This window comes from Mustela erminea, chromosome 12 (genome assembly GCF_009829155.1).
Source record: "Mustela erminea isolate mMusErm1 chromosome 12, mMusErm1.Pri, whole genome shotgun sequence".
NCBI classification, from domain to species: domain Eukaryota; kingdom Metazoa; phylum Chordata; class Mammalia; order Carnivora; family Mustelidae; genus Mustela; species Mustela erminea.
Genome location: NC_045625.1, coordinates 75,161,820 through 75,188,061, shown reverse-complemented (window position 1 = coordinate 75,188,061; position 26,242 = coordinate 75,161,820). Strand labels below are relative to the sequence as shown.

The following is a 26,242-nucleotide window of genomic DNA, read 5'->3' as shown; positions in this document are numbered from 1 at the left end:
GTCAGGGAAACTGAGGCAAATGAGCAAGTGCCAAGGGTGAGAACAAGAAACAAGAAAAAGAAGAGAGGCAGCTCATGGGTCAGAAGCTGTGTTCAACTGGAACCAAGTGGGAGCAGAGGCAGGATCTGGAACACCAGTGGTTGTTATGACCACAGCTCCCTGTGCAAGGTGTCTCTGTCCTTATTTATTTATTTATTTGACAGAAAGAGATCACAAGTAAGCAGAGAGAGAGAGGAGGAAGCAGGCTCCCCACTGAGCAGAGAGCCCGATGCGGGGCTCGATCCCAGGACCCTGGGATCATGACCTGAGCCGAAGGCAGAGGCTTTAACCCACTGAGCCACCCAGGTGCCCCATCTGTCCTTATAGACTCTTAAGCTAGGATGGATTATACATGAGCCACAGGACTTGTTCCTCCCTGCAAGTCCTCAGCTGCTTGTAGGCCCAGCTCTGATGCTTGTGTTGCCTTCAAAGATGGGGACCCCTCCTTTTAAGCAGAAGGAGGAGGTGGCAGCCAGTTTGTGAGTTCAAAGAAAGAGAGAAAGAACATGAAACACTCCCAAAGAGGCCCAGGCAGGCTTCTGTCTCACTTCTGTTTTATTTATAGCCTCTCTCCTCCTCACATCAGAACTCTGCTCCTTAGTACAGTAGCTTAAATTTATCCTTGGTGTCCATTTTGTTGGCATCCTATACCCGCATCTCCCCTTTAGGGAGAACAGGGAAGTGGTGAGGGAAGACACAGAGGTTTGAGTGTTCCCCGGGGGGTTTGCACATGAGGCCAATATTCCCCTCCATGTCCATCTCTCCTGGATTAACCCAGCTGCCCGACAGACCCACTAGAGCTGACATGATTGCTACCTCCCCCACCTCCAAAGGAATACCAGCAGAACTGGAGAGGGGAACAGCTTTCTAATCCATATGGTCAGTCCTCTTATTGGGACCAATGACATGGATAGCTGAGGCCACCTGTCCACATGTGAATGATGCTTTCACAGAGCTGCAGAATTATCTAAAATGAGGCACAACTTCCCTTTAAATCACATTATGCACCACGCAAAGGAAGTTCCCCTAGTCTCTTTCTAATCTACTGCTACCAAAAAAAAAAAAAAAAAGGCAAAAAAATACCACCTCACATGATTAGATTTTACAGCAACATTTAGATAATAACATACTATATTTTTAAAATGTGACATTACAGTATTAGGTAGCTCAGTCTCTCTCTCTCTCTCTCACACACACACACCTCATTATTAATTCAATCTCTTTATATCACTAAAAACACCAGAGGGATCCCATGAAGTTGCCCAATTCTCTTCTTTAAACAGCTATAGTGAAGTATTCTTTCCTTAGAATCCAGCAGCTTTTCAGAAACTCCTAAGTTAGAGAATTCTAATTTAAAGTCTCCCAGGTTAAAAAAAAAAAAAAAGACTGAAGTTTCTCAGGTATATTATGAACTTATTAACTGAACATATAAAATGTCACAGCCATGGGGTGCCTGGGTGGCTCATTTGGTTAAGTATCTGACTCTTGATTTCAGCTCAGATCATGATCTCAGGGCCATGAGATCAAGCCCCATGTTGGGCTCCGAGTTCAGTGGGGAGTCTGCTTGAGATTCTTTCTCTCTGCCCCTCCCCCAACTCACATATACACACACTCTATCTCTAAAATAAATTAAAAAACCAAACAAATTAATTAATTCATCTTTTTAAAAAAGTCACAGCCACAGACCAACACCCATATCCATACAATTTAAAGAAGACAAGAAGATTGACCACTGAGAAAACATTTTTTCTAAAAATACTACAGAAATTAAGAAGTTGCTTAGTTAGCAAGAATGAGGACATTGGGCACTAAAACTAAAACTAAAACTAAAGCAGCTTCATTTTAAAAAAGTATTTCTGGGGCACTTAGGTGGCTCGGGTGGTTAAGCATCTGTCTTTGGCTCAGGTCATGATCTCAGGGTCCAGTCCTGCATCAGGCTCCCTGTTCAGCGGGAAGTCGGCTTCTCCCTCTTCCTCTGTGATTTCTCTCATTCTTGCTCTCTCTCAAATAAATAAATAAAATCTTCTTTTAAAAAAAAGTAATTTTTTTTATATACTGGGGCTTCCCAGAATATTTCATTTGAAAAATAGGTTCTGCTCTCTCTGCAAAATTTTAAGAACTGTTGCCCTTATAAAATAGTGTTTTCCAAGCTGAAGTAGTGTTCTTAGATTCCAATAAATGTCTCATAACCTAGAATCACATTGCTTTTAAAGCGGTTGACCTTGATGAGATTGAAGGGGAATGAGACTGATGAGGAACAGGCAGAAACACTAGAGAAGAAGAAAAAGAAAAGCTTCGTGGTTTCTATTCACCAAGGGCAATCAATCCCTCTACGCTAGCTGCCCAGTGACCATCACCTGTTGACTTAAAACTCAAGTGGCTATCTAGCAGTGTCACTCTTACATGTCTGACGGAAGAGAAAGACTAAGTCCACAGAAAGCCTTGTACGGGAATGTTCACATCAAATCCATTTATCATATCCCCAACGTGGAATCAGCGCAAATGTCCACCCGCAGGACAAAGGGTGGTATGTCCATGTGATGCAAATATTCAGCGGTAAGAGTGGAGGGACTCCTGAAACGTGCAGCATGAATAAATCTCACAATGATTGTGCTGAATGAAAGAAGTTAGGCCAGACACAGAAGAGTATATATTGGATGAGTTCATTCATATGAACGTCTAAAATAGGCAAATCTAATCCATGGTAGAAAAAAAAAATCAGAACAGTGGTGGTGTCAACAGAAGGGATATGAGGTGACTGGCAGGAGATACAAGAGAAGTTTATAGTCATGAACATGATCTATATTTTGATTGAGGTCTGGATCACATTGAGTGTATTTGTCAAAACCAATCAAACCATATGCTTATGAGTTGTGTGCTTCGTTATATGAAAGTTTTATGGATTTAATGTGTGGGGAAATACTCAATTGAAGAACTAGATATGGTCCAAAATTGAGAAAGTATAGAAAAGTATTTTTATGAGCTGAGAGTAGAAAACAATTTCTTAAGCAAATACACAATACTCTACATAGAAAATACTGATACATATCTTTTTTTAAAAAGATTTTATTTATTTATTTGACAGTAGGCAGAGAGGCAGGCAGAGAGAGAGGGAGGAAGAAGCAGGCTCCTTGCTGAGCAGAGAGCCCAATGTGGGACTCGATCCCAGGACCCTGAGATCATGACCTGAGCCGAAGCCAGAGGCTTTAACCCACTGAGCCACCCAGGTGCCCAGTGATATGTATCTTTATCAAAACTTAAAATTCATGTGAAGAGGAGACATAGAGAAAAGGCCAATTTAGAAATGATTGATAAATGTTGTAAGGGAAGCTGACAGATTGTAGCTACGCTCTGCTCAGCATACCTTTAAGGTTGTTGACTTACTATGTTATACAACTGAAACTAGTGTGTCATTCATGTTTCAATTAAAAAAAAACACCATAAAAATAAATGAAAGGATGCCTGACTTCACAAGTAATCAGGTTAATACAAAAAACTTTTAAAGGGGTTTGGGAAGCACACAATTTGTTTTTAGAGATTTTATTTATTTATTTTACTGAGAAAAAGACAGCGAGAGAGGAAACACAAGCAGGGAGGGTGGCAGAGGGAGAGGCAGGCTCCCCCAGAGCAGGGAGCCCCACGCAGGGCTGGATCCCAGGACCCTGAGATCTTGACCTGAGCTGAAGGCAGACCTATAACAACTGAACCACCCAGGCACCCCTGAATGCAATTTTTTTTAAAGAAACAATTTCGTATCTGCCAGATTGGCAATAGTTTCAGAGACTTGTGACTTGGTGAAGCTGTGAGATTTTAAGTCATACCGTGCTGTGATCAGTGCAGTGAATTCAGCCATTTTAGTAATAAAGCATACATTCTAACACCTAAAAATTGAATTTCTTGTATATACCCTAGAGAAACTTTTACATGGACACAAAGGATGTGAGCAAGGAGGGTTACTGTAGCAGTGTTCATACTAGTGCAAAGCTGGATTCCATTGCAATGTCCATTAATATAGAGATGGATACTTAAAAGGAAGTGTCCTCATATGGGGCAATATTACAAGGCAGTTGAAAAAAATAAACTCTATCTACATGTATCAAGATAGCTAGATCTCAAAAATATCTTAAAATAAATACAGTACCGGGACACCTGGGTGGCTCTGTTTGTTAAGGGGCTGACTTTTTTTTGTTTTTAACGATTTTATTTATTTATTTGACAGACAGAGATCACAAGTAGGCAGAGAGGCAGGCAGAAAGAAAGAGGAAGAAGCAGGCTCCCTGCCAAGCAGAGAGCCCGATGCAGGACTCAATCCCAGGACCCCAAAATCATGACCTGAGCCAAAGGCAGAGGCTTAACCCACTGAGCTACCCAAGCACCTGAGACTGACTCTTGATTTCAGCTCAGGTCATGATCTTAGGGTCCTGGGACCAAGACCTGCCTCCGGCTCTGCTTGGGGATTCTCTCTCTTCTTCTCCCTCTGTCCCTCCCCCTGCTCTCTCTCTCTCAAATAAATAAGTCTTTTAAAAAAGCTAAAAAAAATACAATATCATATTTAGTTTGTAGCTATATACTCAAATGTGTAAATGCTGATCAGAAGGATTCCCACAAAAACCTTAATGTTATCTATGCCTAAAAAGCAAAGAAAGGAAAAACAAGCGATGTAATGATTGAAAAGGACTTTATCTGAAATTTGTGATTTAAAAAATAATAGGAAGAAGCACTGAAATGCGAATGAATGAATCCTGCTTTATTTCTATATCTTATAAAAATTAACTCAAAATGAATCATAAACATTTAGGCATTGATTCAAGTTCGTGACCTTGCGTTAAGAAAAGGGGTCATAGATGGAACAACTGAAGCACAAGCCATAAAAGAAATAAAATTGATAAACTGGACTTCATAAAAATGCAGAAGTTTTGCTCTGGGGATGACCCTGTTAAAGGCATGAAATGAGAAGCTATAAACTGGGAGGAAATATTTGCAAATGAAAAAAATTTGTATCTAGAATATACAAAGAACTATCAAAATTCAACAATAAGAAAATGAAAAACTGAATTTTTTTTTAAATGAGCGAAGATTTGAACAGACACTTCACTAAAGGAGATACATGCAGAGCCAAGAAGCCACATGATAGATGCCCAACATCATTAGTGATTAGGGAAATACAAATTAAAACCATGATGAGACCACACTACACTATACCTAACAGAATAGCTTTAAAATATATATATATAAGGGCACCTGGGTGGCTCAGTGGGTTAAGCCGCTGCCTTCGGCTCAGGTCATGATCTCAGGGTCCTGGGATCGAGTCCCACATCGGGCTCTCTGCTCAGCAGGGAGCCTGCTTCCCTCTCTCTCTCTCTGCCTGCCTCTCTGTCTACTTGTGATCTCTCTCTGTCAAATAAATAAATAAAATCTTAAAAAAAAAATATATATATATATAAAAGAAAGAACCCAATAACTCCAAGTGTTGGCAGGGTTGGGGGTGGGGCGGGCAACTGGAGTTTCGGATCCCACTGCTGGAAATGCACGATGGTACAGCCACTTTGGAAAACCTTAGGCAAAGAAATGTAGGTGTTTCAGGTGAAATCAGACAGCCTACAAGGAAGTGGAAAGGGCAAGAGAAGATGGGCAGGGTGCTCACAGCATCTGTTTCCACTCCCAAGTAAATGCACTCACTCCAAGGTCTCAATTTACAGAAGGTTCTGTTGGTTTCTTATAAGTGGGCCATCGGCCATAAAGATGCCCCATCTTGCATATCCTAAATGCTTTATCCGCAATCCTAAGAAACACAGGAGGAGATAAGAGATGTTTGCCACCAGCGCCAGGTACAATCAAATGAAGAGCCTACACACAAAAGCCCTGTGTACTTTGAGGTGAGCCTGCTCCGTCCCTAGAGGAGAATGACAAGGGTTGCCAACCCCAGATTCCTCTCCCACCACATGGAATGTCACCCACTAGCTATGAAAAGTACTTCTGTAGGTTGAGATTACTAAGTGAGTATGGTGAGGAAGAAGGGATAGGAAGAGGGGAAAGAGCAAAGGAGGAAGAGGAAGACAAGACACTGCATTCCTGCCAGTGCTTTGTGGAGGTTCCTAGGCCCTCTCCCCGGGGAAGCCCTGAGCTCTCTCTGAATGCAACCCCATGGGAAGTCCCCTGAGAACTTGTGCCCACAGCTGCAATCCCTTCTGCCAACTCATCTAGATCTGCTGGCCAGGCCAAATACTATTTCTATGTCTAGGAGATTGAAAAATTGGCCACCATGTTTATGAATCTTGAGGCCTTGAATTCTGCCCTGCCATTGACTGTGATCCACAGTGACAGGCAAAAAAGAACTCCAGGCAAGGGCTTACTTTGATTCCATCTCTTTCCTGGTGCAACTCTATTAGGTAAATTCATATTTTTTTAAAAGATTATTTATTTATTCATTCATTTATTTATGTGTCAGAGAGAGCAAGAGGAAAGAAGCACTAGCAAGGGGGAGCAGCAGGCAGAGGGAGAAGCAGGCTCCCCACTGAGCAAGGAGCCTGATGTGGGGCTCCATCTCAGGACCCTGAGATCATGACCTGAGCCAAAGGCAGACGCTTAACTGACTGAGCCACCCAGGCATCCCCCTATTAGGAAACTTTAAAAAATTAACTCTATTGGATAATATTTTCATACAATAAAATGCACTTATTTAAAATGTACAATTGGATGAGTTTTAACAAATGTATAGTCCCATGTATAAGCACCACTGTGTTTGAGATGTAGAATGTTTCCGCCATTCCAAAACATGCCCTTTGCAGCCAATCTCCACCCCAGGAAACCACTGTTCTCCTTTTTACTACACATTAGTCTTGCCTTTTCTAGAATTTCATGTAAGTGGAAATACACATTATTACACTTTTGTGTCTGACTTTCTTACTCAGTCAATTTTTTTAAAGATTTATTTTTTATTTGAGAAAGAGAGAGAATGAGAGAGCACAGGAGGAGGGGCAGAGGGAGAGAGAAACTCCAGGCTGACTCTGCACTGAGCACAGAGCCTGATGTGGGACTCAATCTCATGACCCAGAGATCACGGACCTGAGCTAAAACCAACAGTCAGATGCTTAACTGACTGCAACACGCAGGCAACCCCCAAATTTTTGAAATTCATTCATTTTATTGTGCATGTTAGCAGTTCACCCCTTTTTATCGCTGAATAGTATTCCAGGCTGTTTTTTTTTAATATAAGGACAGATTTTCCACCTCTGGATAGAGCTATGCCAGAGATAACAAGCTTAAGTGCCTAGAGAAGCCACACAAATATATGAGAAAAAGGGGCTGGTATAAGAAAATTTATTTTCGGGGGCGCCTGGGTGGCTTAGTCATTGAACGGCTGCCTTGGGCTCAAGCCATGATCCCAGGGTCCTGGGATGGAGTCCCACATCAGGCTCCTTGCTCAGTGGGATCGACCCCCGAATCGGGCTCCCTGCTTGGCAGGAAGGCTGCTTCTCCTTCTCCCACTCCCCCTGCTTCTGTTCCCTCTCTCGCTGTGTTTCTCTCTGTCAAATAAATAAAATGTAAAAAGAAAAAAAGAAAATTTATTTTCAGGACACTAAAACCCCCCTTGTTATATCTTTATTTTTCAAAGAAATAGTTCATGGAGGAAAAGATAAGTGTAATTATGATGATAAATTGCAATGGACCCTTGGCTTCGACTTTTCGGGGGTAAAGAAGGAAGGAGACGGTGTTAATTTACAGAGCCCAAGCCCACCTGAGGAAAGCACCTTGGCTATGTGGGAATGCAGGACCAGGTTTCAAGTCTTCTTATTGCCCTGGAGAAGCAGGAAGCCTGAGTTGTAAACATTGGACATAAATTTAAATGTTATCAAAACAACAACAACAAGAAGACCAAGGGGCCAGATGAGGAGTGGGAGGCCCCATGCTGTGTCCTTTGAGGGGGACAGAATAAAAGCTGAGCCAAGCACCCACCCCAGGCCTGCATTCTATAGAACCATCCTGGTCCTGTTAGGACCGGGCCATCTACAAGAAGTCCCAGGGTTGGCTCACTTCATTGGCTGCATGGGAGAAAAGAGCCAAAAGAGAGGCAAAAATTATTCCAAGGTTCTAAAAAGAACAGACGAAATATTTGCTACAGGCCAGCTGACTTTCTTTTTCGCCCATTCTGCAGCAGACTAGATATACTGGAATCACCCGGAGTGGGAAAATGCAGATTCTCAGGTCCCCTCTCAGTGGACTTAATCAGAATCTCCGGTGGCTGGGCCTGCTGTAGATTTCCATCTTAACAAGCCCCCTGGGCAATTCTTATCCTCACTGAAGTCTGACATCCACTGCATTCACTGTATGTTTCCACCTTTACCATAGAGAACTCGGTTGCCATTGGGTCTCTTTTGTCCTGCATCTAAATTTGAGGTCTCCTGTGGGAAGAGCAGTAGCGGGGGGAAAAAAGGGAAGGCTTTGAGCGCCCCCTAGGGGTTAACTTGCACAGTGACCAGCTTTATAATAAGTGATTTTTCGGAGGCCTTAGAAATAGAAATAATGGGTAGTATTTTTGAGCCCTTATTGGCATTGAGCATTGTGATTGGTCATTCACATAAATTATCTGATTTAAGCCAATGGGGTAGGCATTGGCAAGCCAACAAGGACGAAAATTCCCCTATAAATCCAGCGGAACGGTTGATGCCTCCCTCTTCCTAGATATATTTTCTTCACTTGGCTTCCAGAACACCATACTCTCTTTCGTTTGCCTCCTGGCTCACTGGTTATTCCTTCTCAGTTTTCATGTTAGTTTCTCCTCTTCTCCTATTAGTATTGGAGTACCCCAGGATCGGTCCTTGTTTGTTTGTTTGTTTGTTTTCCTTTCCCTGCACCAACTTTTTTCAAAATTCAAGTATAATTAACATATAGTGTTACATTAATTTCAGGTATGCAGTGATTCCACAATTCTATACATTGCCCAGTGCTCATCGCACGATGAGTGTACTCTTAACCCCCCTTATCTCTTTCACCCTTCCCCCCACTCACGTGCCCTCTGGCAACCACCAGTTTGTTCCCTGTTATTTGAGAGTTTGGGTTTTGTCTGTCTCTTTTTTTCTTCGTTCATTTGTTTCTTACATTCTACATACAAATGAGATCATATGGTATTTATCTTTCTATGACTGACTTATTTCACTCAGCATTATAGTCTCTAGGTCCAACCATGTTATTGCATATGGCAAGATTTTATTCTTTTTATGGCTGAGTAATATTCCAGTGTATATGTATTAACCACATTTCCTTATCCATTCATCTTTCAATGGATAGATGATAGACTTAGGTTGCTTCCAATACTTGGCTATTGTAAATAATGCTACAATATACACTGGAGAGCATATTCCATTTCAGATTACTGTTTTTGTTTTCTTTGGGTAAATGCCCAGTAGTGGAACTACTGGATTATATAGTAAGTTTATTTTTAATTTTTTGAGGAACCTCCATACTGTTTTCCACAGTGGCTGCACGAGTTTGCATCCCCACTGACAGTGCACACAAGAGTTCCTTTTTCTCCACATCCTTGCCAACACTTGTTATTCCCTGTGTTTTTTATTTTAGTCATTCTGACAGGTGTGAAGTAATATCTCATTGTGGTTTTGACTTGTATCGCCCTGATGATTAGTCATGCTCAGCACCTTTTCATGTGTCTATTGGCCATCTATAAGTTTTCTTTGGAAAAAAGTCTATTCAAGTCCTCTGTCAATTTCTTCATCAGATTAATGTGGACTTTGGTGTTGAGCTGTACAGGCACCAACTTTCTTAATGAGCTCCTTTATTGATATGACAATGACTCCCGCAGTTCTATCTTGTGACCAAATTCTTTCCAACTTAGACTCATATATGCGGTTGCCAACTTGACATCGCCACTTGGATGCCTCGCAGACATCTCAAATTTAACATGTCTGAGAATGAAGTTCTCGGCTTCTACCACAAACCTCTTCTGTGAGAGGCTTTTCCCGTTTCAGCTGATGACAACTCCATCCTTTCAGTTATTCATACAAAACCTGGGGGTTACTGTTGACCACATCCCTCCATCCCCGGAGCCAACACTCCGGTTTCAGTCATCAGCTCTCCCTTGGATTATTGCTACAGCCTCCTCTTTGGTCTTCTTGTTTCCAACTTGCCTTTTTTTTTTTTTTTTTAAGATTTTATTTATTTGTCTCAGAGAGAGAGAGAGCGCGCACAAGTAGGCAGAGAGGTAGGCAGATGAGAGGGAGAAGCAGGCTCTCCGCTGAGCAGGGAGCCTGATGTGGGGCTTGATCCAAGGACCCTGGGATCATGACCTGAGCCGAAGGCAGCCACTTAACCAATTGAGCCACCCAGGAGCCCCTCTAACTTGCCTGTTAAGAGACTTTTCAACAAAGAAACCAGAATGATCATCCTAATATGTAATTCAGATCATACAATTCTTCTACCTAAAATCCCCTGGGGCTTCCCATTTCACTCAAAGAAAATGCCAAAGTCCTTAGAACAGCCAATGGGGCCCTTTACAAGTCTCCTCTCTGTCTCATCTCCTGTTACTCTGCTCCAGACACACTGGTCTCCATGCTATTCCTTACATATTCCTGGCTTTTTTTTTTTTTTTAAGATTTTATTTATTTATTTGACAGAGAGAGAGATCACCAGTAGGCAGAGAGGCAGGCAGAGAGAGAGGCAGAAGCATCCTTGCTGAGCAGAAAGTCTGATGCAGGGCTCGATCCCAGGACCCCAAGACCATGAGCCAAGCTGAAGGCAGAGGCTTAATCCCCTGCGCCACCCAGGAGCCCCCACATTCCCGGCTTGACTCTGCCCTGGCTCTTTTAGCTGCCTGAAGCATACTTCCCTCAGAAACCCACTTGGTTGGGGTGCGTGGGTAGCTCAGTGGGTTAAAGCCTCTGCCTTTGGCTCAGGTCATGATCCCAGAGTCCTGGGATCGAGGCCTACATCGGGCTCTCTGCTCAGCAGGGAGCCTGCTTTCCCCTCTCTCTCTGCCTGCCTCTCTGCCTACTTGTGATCTCTGTCAAATAAATAAATAAAAATCTTAAAAAAAAAAAAGAAAGAAAGAAAGAAAGAAAAGAAAAGAAAGAAATCCACTTGGCTAACTACTTTACCTCCTGCAAATCTTCACTCAAATGTCACCTTCTCCATGAGATCCACCCTGACTCCTCCACTGAAAACTGCAACCTGTTTTTCTCCCTGCCTGCCCAAACCTCTTATCATGTTCTGCTTTTTCCCGCAGCATTATGGCTTTGCAACATATTCTATAACCTAACAATTTAATATGCTTTTAGTTATTTTCCCCTCCTCCCACCACAATGTGAGCTCCAAAAAAGCAGGGATTTGGGTCTGTTTTGTTTACATATGTATCTCAGACACAGAGGTCAGTGCCTGAAATTTAATAGTAGTATCTGTTAAATGAACAAGACAAGAAAAGGCTACATACCTAGTCCTAAGTATTTCAGTATTCCATTCGGTCAGTCAGCCTGAATAATAAACAACTGTTTTCTCCCTATAGAGAAGCAGACCCTAGCTCCATGCATCTTCTATGGGGAGGAGTGCTGAGTACCAGCACCCACAGTCCCCCTTGAAGAGCTAACATGCAGCAATGGGCTGTGGGTATCATTTACCCCTTCACCACTTGTAACAGCCACATGCTGGGCATTGCCTTCTTTACCCAATTTATCTGGGGAGAGAATCCTGAGTAACAAGTAGTATTTTTTCTTACAATGAGAAGCAATACACAGTCTGTGGGGATAGATATTTTTTATACTCTACAGGATTAAAGTTGAGTTGCAACTTACAAAAAGAAGCAATGTAAAAAGGCTGCAAAACGAATTTTCGTTAACTAAGTTACTGAGTAAGGCTGGCTTGCCACCACTTGTACTTTGATAAGGGATACAACTAATGGCTCTGCTCAGTGTATCCTGAATTACCAGAATTTCTCTGTGATTCTCACAAGAGAAGCAAGCGACAGCTTCCTCTAGTAAGTACTTCAGGGAGCTGGGGTACCTGAGGTTGTGTTGAAAAATTAGAGGTTTCCGAGGCTCAATATCAGAAAATAAAGGGGATGCCAAGAACACATATTCCCAGTAGTCTGATCACACATCTAACTCCAACCCTCAAAATTGGACAATTTGCTTCAAAGACAGAAGTCAGCTAGACAGAATGCACGAAGATGAAAGAAAAGATTCTAGTCTTTGTCAATGATTAAATTGTGTCCGTGGTATGTTTTTTTGGTTGCAACAGTAAAATCAACTCAAAAGTATGTGTGTGTGTGTGTGTGTGTGTGTGTGTGTGTGTGTGTGTGAAATTTCAGTCAAGGTAACTGTCTTTTCCTGTGGGGATAATTTACCCATAAGGGACCACTTCACAGCTGGGCATTTTCCATGGTAGGCAGTATCTCCTCCTTCACAGAAGATGCCTGGTGGTAACTCTTATGACAAGGTGGCTTCCTAGCGAATGCACCAGAATGCATTAAAATACTTGCTTCCCTTGACATCCAGGCCCCCACACTGTCTAGGTTTTCCTTTCACCTCCCTGATCTCTTCCCAGTCTTATTTCTGGTGCCTCTCCCCACCCTGACTTCTAACCCCACACTGACTGCCAGCACCAGGCACTGAACCTCTTCTCTACTGCATTCTCTCCAGTGATGATCTCGGCCAGGCTTCACGAAGCCATCTACATGCTGTTAACTCCTGCCTTTCTACCTCCAGCCCAGAATTCTCTGCTGCATTCTAGACTCCTCTAAAAGAAAGGCTTGACTGCCATCTCTACTTGGATCCCTAACAGGCATATCAAGTCCAACCCTCCCCCAAACTAAGCCTATATCCTACCTAAGTTTTTGCCATCTCAGTAAATGGTAATTCCATTCATCTAGTTGCTTGGACTGAACCCTGGGCTCGTTTCTTTCTTTCATAATGCTCCAGATTGAATGCTTCAGCAAATCCCATTGATCTATATCCAAATTCTACCCAGAATCTAATCTCTTCTCACCACTTTTCTGCTACCACCTAGCTGAACTGAAGCCATCATCATCCTTTTTTCTAGGTTACTGCGAATAGGCCCCTTGCTGGCTCTCCTGCCTCAACTATCCTGTCCCCTACAAACTATTTTGTTCACCAGTGGTCCTCACAGTGTGCTCCCGGACCAACAGCATTGGCATCACCTAGCAACTTGCTAGAAATGCAAATTCTCCTGCATCACACCAGACCTAGTCAATCAGAAACTCTGGGGATGGACGTGGCAACTGTGTTGTAATAAGCCCTTGGAGGTGACTGATGCATATTCAAGTTTGAGAACCAAAGCTCTACTGAAGTGGTTAGCCAGAATGATCCTTTAAAAATGTAAATCCGATCACGGTCACCTCTCTCCTCATAGTCCTCCAGTGCCTTTCCAGCTCATTTGAGTAGGAACCCAAGTCCTCAGGAAGGCCTTCAGTGATCATTGCAATCCCTTTACCATTCCCACCATATGTGTAACCACCTCTCTATTCTCCTATTCACTGTGCCAAACCAGTCTGGCCTCTGCTTTGCCTTTGTGCCTGCTATTTCCTCTGCCTGAACCAGCCTCTCTGCTCCCTTCTCTCCATTACCCTCTCCATAATCAATGTGGCCCCCTCCCACCTCGCCTTCCAGGCTCTCCTCAAAGGTCAGCTCATCAGAAGGACTTTTTCCAGCCACCATATTTAAACTTAAAAAACCTTTCCACTCCCAGTTCTGTGCTCCTTTTCCCTCCCTTGTTCTACACTACTTTTCTCCATAGTGCCCATCGCCTTCTGGCATAGGGTATTTTGTACTTGCTTATTTGTTAAATGGTCACTGTACCCAATAAATATATGCTCTGTGAGGCAGGGATCTGTATATGTTCTGTTCATTGTTGTATCATCAGAGCCGGTAAAAATGCTGGCATATGGTAGGAGCTCTGTAAGTATTTGTTAACTGAGTGGCTATCTAAGTGATGGCCAAAACATCCCTCTAGAGAGCTGATACATTTATTCCAAGGATACTGTCAGTATTCAAAATATTTTTAGGGAAAATAGTCAGGACATAAGGAAACAATTTAGGAAGATACTACCTACAATAATCTTGGAGAAAGATGACAATGGCTTCGACTTGAACAGGCAGTCGCATAGGAAGTGGTTGGAAGTGACTGGCTTGTGGATATAATTTGGATATGGAGTTGATGGGTTGAGGTCAGATTACAGGTCACATATTGAAACCAATCTCAATATTTAAGAGAGATCCCTCCTTTAAAAAAAGTAAAAAAAAAATACAGTTGCTCAACTTAATTATACACATTATTTACTAGTCCCAGAATCATATGAAATTTGGCTTTATTGCAGAAATCAGATTTCCCCTTGAATAGTGAAACACAGAACCACTGAAAACAATCACCAGCTGTGAACGCAGTTTCCTATATGATGAAAGAATACTTTGGATTTTCACTGGGCATAATTTTACATATGTGTGATTTAATCATAACAGCAATCCTTTGAGATCCTTGTTATTTTTCAGGTGAGGGAAATAAGGCTCAGAACAGAGGATTTCCACCCAGGCCGGGTCATACATTTTCGTGATAAGGAAGAGTAATGCTTTGGGAACAAATGTGCATAGTGCCTAGAAGAGAACATTTCAGTATGCCTGATTTGCCTTTCTTGACTTCACACTCGCATCTCATAAGGACAACTTCTCCAAAGGATCAGAGCCCTATAGCAAATAAAGGCATAGCCAGGACATAGGGGCCAATTCTGTTTTTAAACCTACTGCTTAGGATGGGAATGAGTTTCCTTTCAAAGGCCAGAGCCCTGGGTCAGGTGCTGTGGTTCCTCCAGACACTGTTTCCAGTATCCCTAGGAGAAACCATTGCCATCACCATGGGGATTTGATGCTTTCCAGGGCTATGTAGACAGCATTGTCTTGGGACAAGGAAGTATTGTTTGGGTAGAAATAGAGGGTGTTTCTCACTGGGGATTTGGACTTGAATACGGATTCACATTTCAACAATGCCTCCTTTTGTAAAAATGGTGGTTTGGTTTTTCTTTTTTTAGGTTTATGTGATTTTTTTCAGACTCAGATCACAGTATCCAATGACCGTTTCTCCTACAATGTTTCTTAAGAATGTTAGGTATGTGTTCCTGCATGTTATGGACCCAGGGAATAAAAATCACTTTGCATATTAACTTGAAGGCTCCTTGCTATCTTGAGCAGACTCTGGGATTCCCTGTCATGGCAGAAAGGCAGGGGGCAGGACAGAACGAGCTCACGGGTGGGAACCGGCACTCACCGAGAGCAGCATCTAATGAGTCGAGACTTCAGATCCGTGATTCCAGTCAATCTTCACAATCATGGAGCAGATATTATTCAAGTTTTCCAAATGAGAAATGTAATTAGGTAACTGGAGCAAAATCACACAGCTGGTGAGATTAGAATCTGGGAGCAGTTCCCAGATCTCACTCCAAAACTGTTCCCTTTCCATTTCCTGTTCCAGGCTTCCTTGCTGACCTTTTTAAGCTTCACTTTTCTCAGATGAGACACCTGGCGGGAAGAGTGCGTGAGATGGTGCTCGCCAACGCCCCCATCAAAAACCCCACCAAATTTCTCCTCTCTGTCTCCCTTGTTCATCATCTTACCTTCCCTTTCTAATTTTTCTTTTTCTTCCTTCTCCTGTTCTTTCACCACCTGCTTTCTTTTCATTCTCATACTCTTTTTTCTGCAGAAGCCCCAAATCTAAAGAGCCCATTCCCAGTGGCAACATAAGCTTTAAAAACAATCTTCTAGGAATAAACCAACAAGAACAATGCAAGGTCCACGTGAAGAAAACTATAAAATTTTATGGAAGATAAAATTGATGGATGGAAAGCTATACATGTTTCTGAATGAAAGAGTTGATATTATAAAGATGTCACCTTTCCAAATTAATCCATAAATTCAATGAAATCCTAATAAAAATCCCAACAGGAGATTTACTGAACTCGATAAGCTGATTTTAGAATTCATATGGAAGAAAAAATGCACAAGAACAAGCAATAAAATTTGGGGCGGGGGGAGAACAAGAAGGAAGGACCTGACTTTTCAGTTATCACAATATACTAGGTTCACGTTAAATAATGTTGTACTGGTTCAGAATAAAGACATGAACAAATTGAACTGAAAAAGGAAATTCAAAAACAAAGGAACATGCATTTCAAATCAGAACAAAAAGGACAGACTATTCAAAAATTATATTGAGAGGGTTGGAAAACCGGAAAAAGATTTAATTTGGATGCCAGTATCACATCATACACACAAAATCCAAATGGACTAAATTCTAAACACCAATTTAAAAAAAAACCCAGGGGCGCCTGGGTGGCTCAGTGGGTTAAAGCCTCTGCCTTCGGCTCAGGTCGTAATCCCAGGGTCCTGGGATCGAGCCCCGCGTCGGCCTCTCTGCTCAGCGGGGAGCCAGCTTCCCTTCCTCTCTCTGTCTGCCTCTCTGTCTACTTGTGATCTCTGTCTGTCAAATAAATAAATAAAATATTTAAAAAAAAAAAACCCAAATCAGGAAGGAACTACATTAAATTTTCGTACTGCAGCTTTTACAATGTTAGGGGAGATGGTAACGAAGTCTTCCTAAGGAAGACATAAATTACAGGAGCCATTAATAAAAAGGTCTTACTTTGAACAAACTGAAAGGTCTGTATGACAAAAAAACCCAAAATAAAAAGTCCCACTGAAAGTCTTTGCAAAATATATAAAATATAATATGCAAAATCTATTAAAATCTCCTAAAATTATTGAAAAGGATAAAATGTAAAACTGGTTGAAAGAAATAAAGAGATGGTTAACACACCAAAAAAGAATGATAAAATTTAAAGAGTTGCTTAGTGTCAACACTAATAAGGAAATGCAAAATAAGCAACGAGGTACACTTTATAACCAATCAGGTTGTGAAGAATAGATTGACACCAGTATTATCAGGTAGAAATGGGTGATTTCCAGTTTGTAATAGGGTACATTAATACAAACTTCTGTGATGGCAACTTAGAAATAGCTATTAAAATTTAAAATAAACATATCCTTGGAATTCTGAATTCCATTTCTAAGAATCTATTCTTTGGAAACATTCATTCATGTTCAAAAATAAACACAGTCATTGCAGCTTTATTTATAATAAAGAACAATTGGAAAAGGGCAGAAATTTGCTTCAATTAGGAAATGGTTAAATGAATTTTGTGCATTTATACTGTAGAATACTGTATGATGATTGAAAAAAAAATGAGGTAGATTTATATTTACTACGTGAGAGTTCCAAGACATATGGTCAAGTGAGAAAAGCAAGATACCAAGTGCTGTGGGCGAAGAGGACTTGTTTTTTTTCACTCTAACATTTCATAATACTTGTATTATCTGTAGTTACTAGCATATTTTGCTTATGTAAATATGAATAAAAGAATCTTACTTAATATGATCCAAGGAACCACAGCAGTACCATTACTACTGTCGCATTTCCAGTAAGTTTCACTGGGGCCCACAGGCTGTAAGAGGTCTTAGGCTATGCCCTCCTAGATCAGGAGTGGATTGGTGATACTGACGGCAAGAGGCTGGGGGCCCAAGAGAACAAGGCTGAAATAATGTAGAACTAGCACAAGAGGGGAAAGCACGTTCTCGATTCCCAGTTTACTGTTCTAGCTATCAGCAAGACTGACTGACTCACTTCCCTCTTCAGCTTTGGACTTCAGCGGAACTCCTTTTGGCAGTGGGAACAAGGTGGCATCCGTCTGCTATTTCTTGGTAAAATCCCTCCTGTCACAGGGGGAAAAAACAGCACTAGGTCTCTCTCCTCTTTCCCATCTACAAACCCTTCTTGTTTAGCTGAAACATTTAGGGGGAAAAAAGTCCTAAAAATATTTTTGGTAATATAAACATACATGCATATACAAAGACTATATATTAAACTTTGCATCAAGAATCATTTTTTCCTGGAAAAATTCCTTTAGCAAATTAAAAAGAAATGTATCATCATTCAAAACAAAGCCATTATTATACAGGTTTGTGCACATGCATTTCTCCTAACTATTTTGTACCACAGTCTCAGAATATTTCTTTTCCAATTAGATTTTTCACCTTCTAAATATTTTGCACTATTTTCATATTTTTTCAGATGAGTATATTGGTTAACTTAAGGCTCACATTATAGCAAGCTAGAATCAAAACTATAAGTGATCAGAAAAATAAGAAAGCAGGAAAAACAATTCTGCACTTATCACTTGAAAAACAACCAAAGTACTTGAGTATTTCGAGCAGAACGAACTGTGGTGCGAAAATCAAGAGCCTTCAACTCTATGGCTCTGCACCAGTCACTCCATGACACGTGGACAGGTGCGTAGCCTCTTAGATATTTCACAGATAGATGAGTTTCCTTCTCTGTAAATTGATAAGTTTCACGAGCTCTTTTTTTTTTTTAAGATTTTATTTATTTATTTGACAGAGAGAGACACAGCAAAAGAGGGAACACAAGCAGGGGGAGTGGGAGAGGGAGAAGCAGGTTCCTCGCTGAGCATAGTGCTGGATGCGGGGCTGGATCCCAGGACCCTGGGGACCCTGGGACCCCAGATCACAACCTGAGCTGAAGGCAGACTCTTAATGACTGAGCCACTCAGGTGCCCCAGTTTCATGAGCTCCTATTGTGTGCTGAGAACTAGGTTTTACACTTTATGTATATTATTTTGTTTGATTCTTATAACAGCCATTTGAAATAGAGATTACTCCCTCCATTCTTTAGATGAAGAATTCGAGTCTCAGAGAGAGTAAATAACTTTCCCGAGAGCTTACAACTAAAAGCGGGGAGCCTGGATTTGAATCCAGGTCTAATTCTGAAGTTTGTGATTTTAAGCTAAGAGCTAATCATAACCTTTGGTATATGTTATTTTAAGGTTACCTTTGCATTATACCATTGCTTCTGCTGGGTTGGGGGAGAAGGAGGAGAAGCAGTTTGCAATAAGAGGACTTTAAGACTCTCTTGCTGTTTCAGACAGTGAATATAACTTAAAGCTTCTTCCATATCTAGCATGTTCAGATGGGGACGGGGCAATGAATTTCCATACCAGGCTGGAAATTTATAGCCGCAAGGGCATCCTGAAAATTTCCACTAAGATGACAAATGATTTAAGCGGCTGAAGACAGACAAATCTCCCAGCTGAACCTTAGAAAAAGACACTTCCAGGTCAGATTTGCTGGCTAGCCTGGATGCCTATGATTTACTTATTGTGTGATGAAGTAGCGCGCTTATGTTTCCAGCGTGAACGATTCAAAAGCTTTCTGTGGTATTAAACTGAGACACATAAAGAAACAAAAGGCAATTAGAAGCAATCAAAGCATTCAGAAATTAAGATTCAATTCTGCATTTGCTAAACTCTTCATCAAGGAAATCAGTAAATTCTTTTTAAAACCATCAATATGATACACAGAGAATTAGAAAGGCAATCAGTTTTAAAATGTACACGTGCTTCCTAGAATGCTGAGGGTATGTAGTGCTGAGCCATTTTTCACTTGTCTTACCCGCATTTATTTAGACATGTGCCCGTGAACACTTTCTTGAGTAATATTTCTATTTCAGTTGACAAATGAATGGGTATGTAACTCTCTGAGTGCCAGAAGAATCCTTATGACCACCAAAGAATAAAAACCGCACTGAACTATTTATATAAGTGCTTCCAGTACAATGCAGTGGGCAGGATTCTCTTATTTGGGTTTTGGTATACAAGATGTCTGAGAATCTCTGAAGTCACATTTAACCAGTGGATCTTAAGGCTTGTGAGGGCACGATCATACTCAGCCTCTAGGAACCTTGTAAGTGACAAGAAGACAGGATTAGAAATTATTTTCTTTCATTCAAGCAACTCTTTGGCTTCTTTGAGTAATACCTGCATTTTTCTCAGGGCCACATTCAGTACTTCTAGAAGATGAAGTAAAACATTTTACCTTTCAAGTTTCCCCCTTCCTTTAGTTATTCACATATTTTGCTTTTCTTCATATGGCTCAGTTTCTCTATTTCATCAAAGTTTTTCCTGTCTGGGTCCTTTGTACCTACTGTTACCTCTGTCTGAAATACCCCCATGTCTCCTTTCCCTTTTCCAGCTGGCCCATGTTTAAACTTTTAGCTTAAATATCACCCTTTGGGAGAGTTCCTCCTTACTAATTAATAAAGCATGTCCCTCTACCGATGCGGGGGTAGCTCAGTATTCACAAATCAATTAATGTGATACATCACATCAATAAGAGAAAGGATAAAAACTAAAAGATCATTCCAATACATGCAGAATAAGCACTTGACAAAGTACAACCTCTATTCATGATAAGAGCACTCAACAAAGTAGGTCTAGAGGAGCCATACCTCAACATAATCAAGGCCATTTATGAAAAACCCACACCTAACATACTCAAAACTAAGAGTTTTCCCCCTAAGGATCAGGGACACGACAGGGATGACCACTCTCCCCACATATATTCAACACAGTACTGGAAATCCTAGCCAAAGCAATCAAATGACCGAAAGAAATAGAAGGTACCCAAATTGGAAAAAAAGAAGCAGAACTCTCACTATTTGAAGATGACATGATTTGTCACCTGAAGATGACAGGTATTCATAGAATACCTGAAAGACTCCACCAAAAAACTGCTAGACCAGATAAATGAATTCAGTAAGGTTGCAGGATAAAAAAAAATCAATATACAGAAATACATTGTATTTTACACACAAATAATTAAGTGACAGAAAGAGAAACTAAGGAAATAATCTCATTTACAATTTCACCAACACAATAAAACACCTAGGAATAAATTTAACCAAAGAGGTGAAAGATCTATATTCTGAAAACTATAAAACACTGATGAAAGAAATTGAGAATGACATAAACAGATGAAAAGATATTCCCTGCTCGTGGATTAGAAGAAGAAACATTGTTAAAATATCCACACTACCCAAAGCAATCTACAGATTTAATGCAATTCCTGTCAACAGCATTTTTCACAGAACTAGAACAAACAATCCTAAAATGTGTATGGAACCACAAAAGACCCCAAATAGCCAAAGCAATCTTGAAAAAGAAAATCAAAACTGGAGGTATCACAATTCCAGACTTCAAGTTATATTATAAAGCTATAGTAATTAAAACAGTATGGTACTAGAATAAAAATTGACACATAGGTCAATGGAACAGAACACAAACCCCTGAAATAAACCCACAAGTATATAGTCAATTAATCTTCAAAAGAAACAAGAATACGCAAAAGGAAGAAGTCTCTTCAACAAATGGTACTGGGAAAACTGGACAGCTACATGCAAAAGAATGAAATTAGAACGCTTCCTTACACCATAGACAAAAATAAACCCAAAATAGAGTAAGTACCTAAATGTAAGAACTGAAGCTATAAAAATCCTAGAAGAGAACACAGGCAGCAATTTCTCTGACATCAGCCATAGCAACATCTTTCTAGAAATAACTCCTAAGGCAAGGATAACAAAAGTCAAAACAAACTGTTAGGACTACATTAAAATAAAAAGCTTCTGCACAGCAAAGGAAATAGTCAACAAAGCTAAAAGACATTCTACTGGCTGGGAGAAGATATCTGCAAATGCCATATCCAGTAAGGAGTTAGTATTCAAAATATATAAAGAAGTTATACAACTCAACACCAAGAAAACAAATAATCCAATTAAAAAATGGTCAGAAAAAAGACAGAATACCGTATGATCTCAGTCATGTGTGGAATTTAAGAAACAAAAATAAAGTATAAAACAAAACAAACAGAAAAACCAGACTCTTCTAACTACAGAAAACAAACTGGCGGTTACCAGAGGGGAGACTGTGGGGGGATGGATGAACTAGGTGAAAGGGATTAAAAGTACACTTACCACGATGAGCACTGAGTAATGCATAAAATTGCTGATTCACTATACTGTACACCTGAAACTAATATAACACTCTGTTCATTATACTGCAATTAATTTTTTTTAAAGATTTTATTTATTTATTTGACAGAGAGAAATCACAAGTAGGCAGAGAGGCAGGCAGAGAGAGAGAGAGAGGAGGAAGCAGGCTCCCCGCTGAGCAGAGAGCCCGATGCGGGACTCGATCCCAGGACCCTGAGATCATGACCTGAGCCGAAGGCAGAGGCTTAACCCACTGAGCCACCCAGGCACCCCTGCAATTAATTTTTTTTAAATGTTCATCTACCACTCTCCATTTGGTTCCATAACTTTAAACAAACACATGACATCATCTATTTATTTATTTATTTTAAAGCAATCACAATTATCATTGTATATCTAAAATAACATTTATTTTCTTCTAGTATTTCTGACTTTTCCAACAGGACTGTAAACTCCATAAGAGTAGAGAATGTAGTGGACATTATTCACTGTTGTATTTGTGACCTTAAGGCACATACATACAGTATTGTTTCCAAGTCAAAAAGTGATACATATATAAAGACAGTATAAGAAAACTATAGACCAATGTCCCTCATGAATATAGGAGGAAAATCCTTAATAAAATATCAAATGGGTCTCAGCAACATACAAAAGCAATTATACATCATGACGGAGTGGAATTTAATTCAGAAATATAAGGTTAGTTCAACATCTGAAAATCAGTTAATATAATGCACTCTATTAATACAGTGATGGAAAAAAAAGAAACAGGTTACCATCTAAACAGATACAGAAAAAACACCTGGCCAAGTTCAATAGCTATTTATGGTTTAAAAAAATACTCTCAACAAACTTCCCCAACTTGGTAAATGACATCTCTGAAGACCTACAATTAATATCACCCATAGAAGTAGAAGACTGTATTCTGTCCCCAAACCCCAATCAGGAGTAAGACAAGGATGTCCATTCTTATCACTTCTATCCAAGATTATAGTGGAGATTCTTCCCAGTACAATAAAAAAATAAAGATATCAGAGGCACATAGATTGGAAAGGAAAGAGTAAAAAAACTGTCTTTATTTGTGATGACAGAGTCATGTATGTAAAAGGAATATTTAAAAAAAACCCAAATAACTAGAACTAACAATCTAGGTTAGCAAGGTCAGATTATACAAAATCAATACAGAAAAGTCCATTTTATTTCTGTAAACTAACAATGAACCATCCAAAAATGAAATTAAGGCAATAATTTCATTCACAATATCAAAAGATCAAACTACTTAGGAACATATTTAACAAAAGAAATGCAGGTAATTAAAAATAGAGCTACCCTATGACCCTGTAATTGTACTACTGGGTATTTATCCCTAAGATACAGATGTAGTGAAAAGAAGGGCCATATGTACTCCAATGTTCATAGCAGCAATGGCCACAACAGCCAAACTGTGGAAAGAGCCAAGATGCCCTTGAACAGAAAAATGGATAAAGAAGATATGGCCCATATATACAATGGAATATTACACCTCCATCAGAAAGGATGAATACCCAACTTTTGCATCGACATAGACGGGACTGGAAGAGATTATGCTGAGTGAAATAAGTCAAGCAGAGCGAGTCAATTATCATATGGTTTCACTTACTTATGGAACATAAGAAATAACATGGAGGACATTAAGAGAAGGGAAGGAAAAGTGAATTGGGGGAAATCAGAGGGGGAGACGAAGCACGATATTTTTGATAAGAGTCTCCAGGGTAATCCAAAAGGAGAAAAATAATCTTTTAAACAAATGAAATGGTGCTGGAAAAGCTACAGATCTACATGCAAAAAAATAAACCTAGCCTTCTTCCTTATACCATGTATAAAAGCTTACTCAGGACAGATTGTAGACCTAAATATAAGAACTAAAACCACAAAGATGAAAGTCTTTGCAATCTTGGGCTGGGCAAAAATGTCTTAGATATGCCACCAAAAGGATACTCCAAAAGAAAATGGCAAATTGGAGTCATCAAAACTGAAAACATTTGCTCTTCAAAAGGCAACTTTAAGAAAATGAACTGACAATAAACTGGGAGAAAACATTTGCAAAACATAAACCTGATAAAGGATTTGTACCCAAGATACATATTAGAACAAACCTTTAGGGGCGCCTGGGTGGCTCGTAGGTTAAGCATCCAACCCTTGATTTTGGCTCAGGTCTTGATCTCAGGCACATGAGTTAAATAAAGCCCTGCATTGGGCTCCATGCTGGGTGTGGAGCTGACTTAAAAAAGAAAGAAAAGATAGGAAAAAGAAAAAAACTTATAATTCAATACTAAAACCAATAGCCCAATAAAAAATGGCCAAAATATTTTAATAGACACCTCACCATAGAAAATAAATGACTTGAAAATAAGCACATGAAAATATGTTCAATATTAGTAATCACTACAGAAATACAAATTAAAACCCTAATAAGACACCACTGCACACCCACTGGAAAGGCTAAAATCAAAAGGCTGATGATACCAAGCATTGGCAAAGCTGTAGAAAGGATGTTGCTTTTGAGGGTATTCATGTGAGAGGAAGATAAATGGGTACTATGGGAACAATCAAACCTCATGGAGGTGATGTGTCTTATCCTTTTTTTTTTTTTAAAGAATTTATTTATTTGACAGAGAGTGAGAGAAGGAGAGAGAGCACAAGTGGGGGGAGCAGCAGAGGGAGAGGGGGAAGCAGGCTCCCTGCTGAGCAGGGAGCCCGATGCGGGACTCGATCCCAGGATCCTGAGATCATGACCTGAGCAGAAGGCAGAGGCTTAACCCACTGAGCCACCCAGGCGCCCCTGTCTTATCCTTTTTTGATTGGGCAAATCTCAAATGGTTCTGCTAGGCTACGGGTTCTCAATTCAAAAATGAGAGAACTGTATTACAGGGGTCATACAACTCCTTCCTCTAAAATGGGAATGGGTAAGAGGCACCTGGGTGGGTTCAGTTGGTTAAGCAAAATCTTGATTTCAGCTTAGGTCTTGATCTCAGGGCCGTCAGTTCAAGCCCTGCTGAACTGAAAACAAACAAACAAAAATCCCAAAAAGCACAAAAGACAGCTAAGTTAGTCATCTTTGGGGGCACCTGGATGGCTCAGTCAGTTAAGTGTCTGACCCTTGATTTTGGCTCAGGTCATGATTTCTGGGTCATGAAATCAAGCCCCAAGTTGAGCTCTGTGTTCTGCATGGAGTCTGCTTGAGATTCTCTCTCTCCCTCTCCTTCTGTGCCCCTCTGTTGATACTAAATAAAGAAATATATAAATATATAAAATCTTAAAAAAAATAAAATAGGAATAGGTGGAAGGGAAAGGAAATGTTACTGCAGGCTAGGCAAATACATACTTGAAGCTCTAAGTGGTTATGCTAAGCGTGTGTGTGACAAGGAGTCTCCAGCATGACCAGAGATAGGCTGCAGGCAGATGAGCTTTGAGAAGCAAATCTAGAGAGAGTAACATCAGACTCCGGTTGTCCTTGAAACCTTGGCTGTGGAAAACTGGTTTGAAAAGAATATGGGAGCAATATAAAATATGGAAAAAAAGTATTTTTTTACTCTTACAGTAAACTGCTTTCTTCCCTCATTTGAGTGAAAATTTCCTAGTGATTTAATTCTCCAGGCAACCTCACTGCAAATCTTTAATACAAATCATGAAAGCAATTATCAAAGAGGAAGTCTTTATGTCCAGCCTCCTTCCAGTGTCTTGGTTTTTCTCTGAACTTCTCATACTGTGTTTAAAATGAAAATAAGATTTTATATAACTATAAGTAAAAAAATGAGTCATTAATACACATCAAAGATTGAATTTGACATGCCTGAGTATGTTTATCATACTTCATGAATTATTTGGAGTATTGTTTGTACTTAGAAAATTTTACTTACCCCGCCATGGTGCACATTCTTATGAGGCTTGGCTAGTTTTAAGTTACAGGAGAGATTCAGAGGAAATCCGTGTGAGAAATACATTCCCCCAGAAAAGTATGTTAATAATTTGTTTTTTCCTAATACAACCTGGTAACAATTCAGAATATCAACCGTCTGATTCAAATTTTGGCAGAACTATCTTCTTCCTTTTTTCCTCTGACGGGGCTGTCTGACACAGGAAAGCACACGTTATCATTTAAATTGTCCCTTTATGCCACAGAAACTTTATATAATATTGAATTCGTGAGGCAGTAATGGTTACACCAGCCCACTTCACAAATGTAACTCTAACATGTGATCATCTAGTCACCATCTGTAAGGATCCTATAAGAGGAAAATTACTGCTTCCCAAGGCA

General features: G+C 40.2%; 2 long non-coding RNA genes across 2 annotated transcripts; both read right to left on the bottom strand.

The window, feature by feature from the left end:
- Positions 1–8,560: 8,560 nt before the first annotated feature.
- Positions 8,561–8,881, bottom strand: LOC116570728. Its single transcript, XR_004277539.1, has 2 exons — positions 8,845–8,881; positions 8,561–8,774 (listed from the first exon to the last, which is right to left on the bottom strand). It is a non-coding gene; the product is annotated as an uncharacterized LOC116570728 (long non-coding RNA).
- Positions 8,882–11,904: 3,023 nt separating this feature from the next.
- Positions 11,905–25,935, bottom strand: LOC116570727. Its single transcript, XR_004277538.1, has 3 exons — positions 25,845–25,935; positions 15,319–15,569; positions 11,905–14,282 (listed from the first exon to the last, which is right to left on the bottom strand). It is a non-coding gene; the product is annotated as an uncharacterized LOC116570727 (long non-coding RNA).
- Between the last annotated feature and the right edge of the window lie 307 nt (positions 25,936–26,242).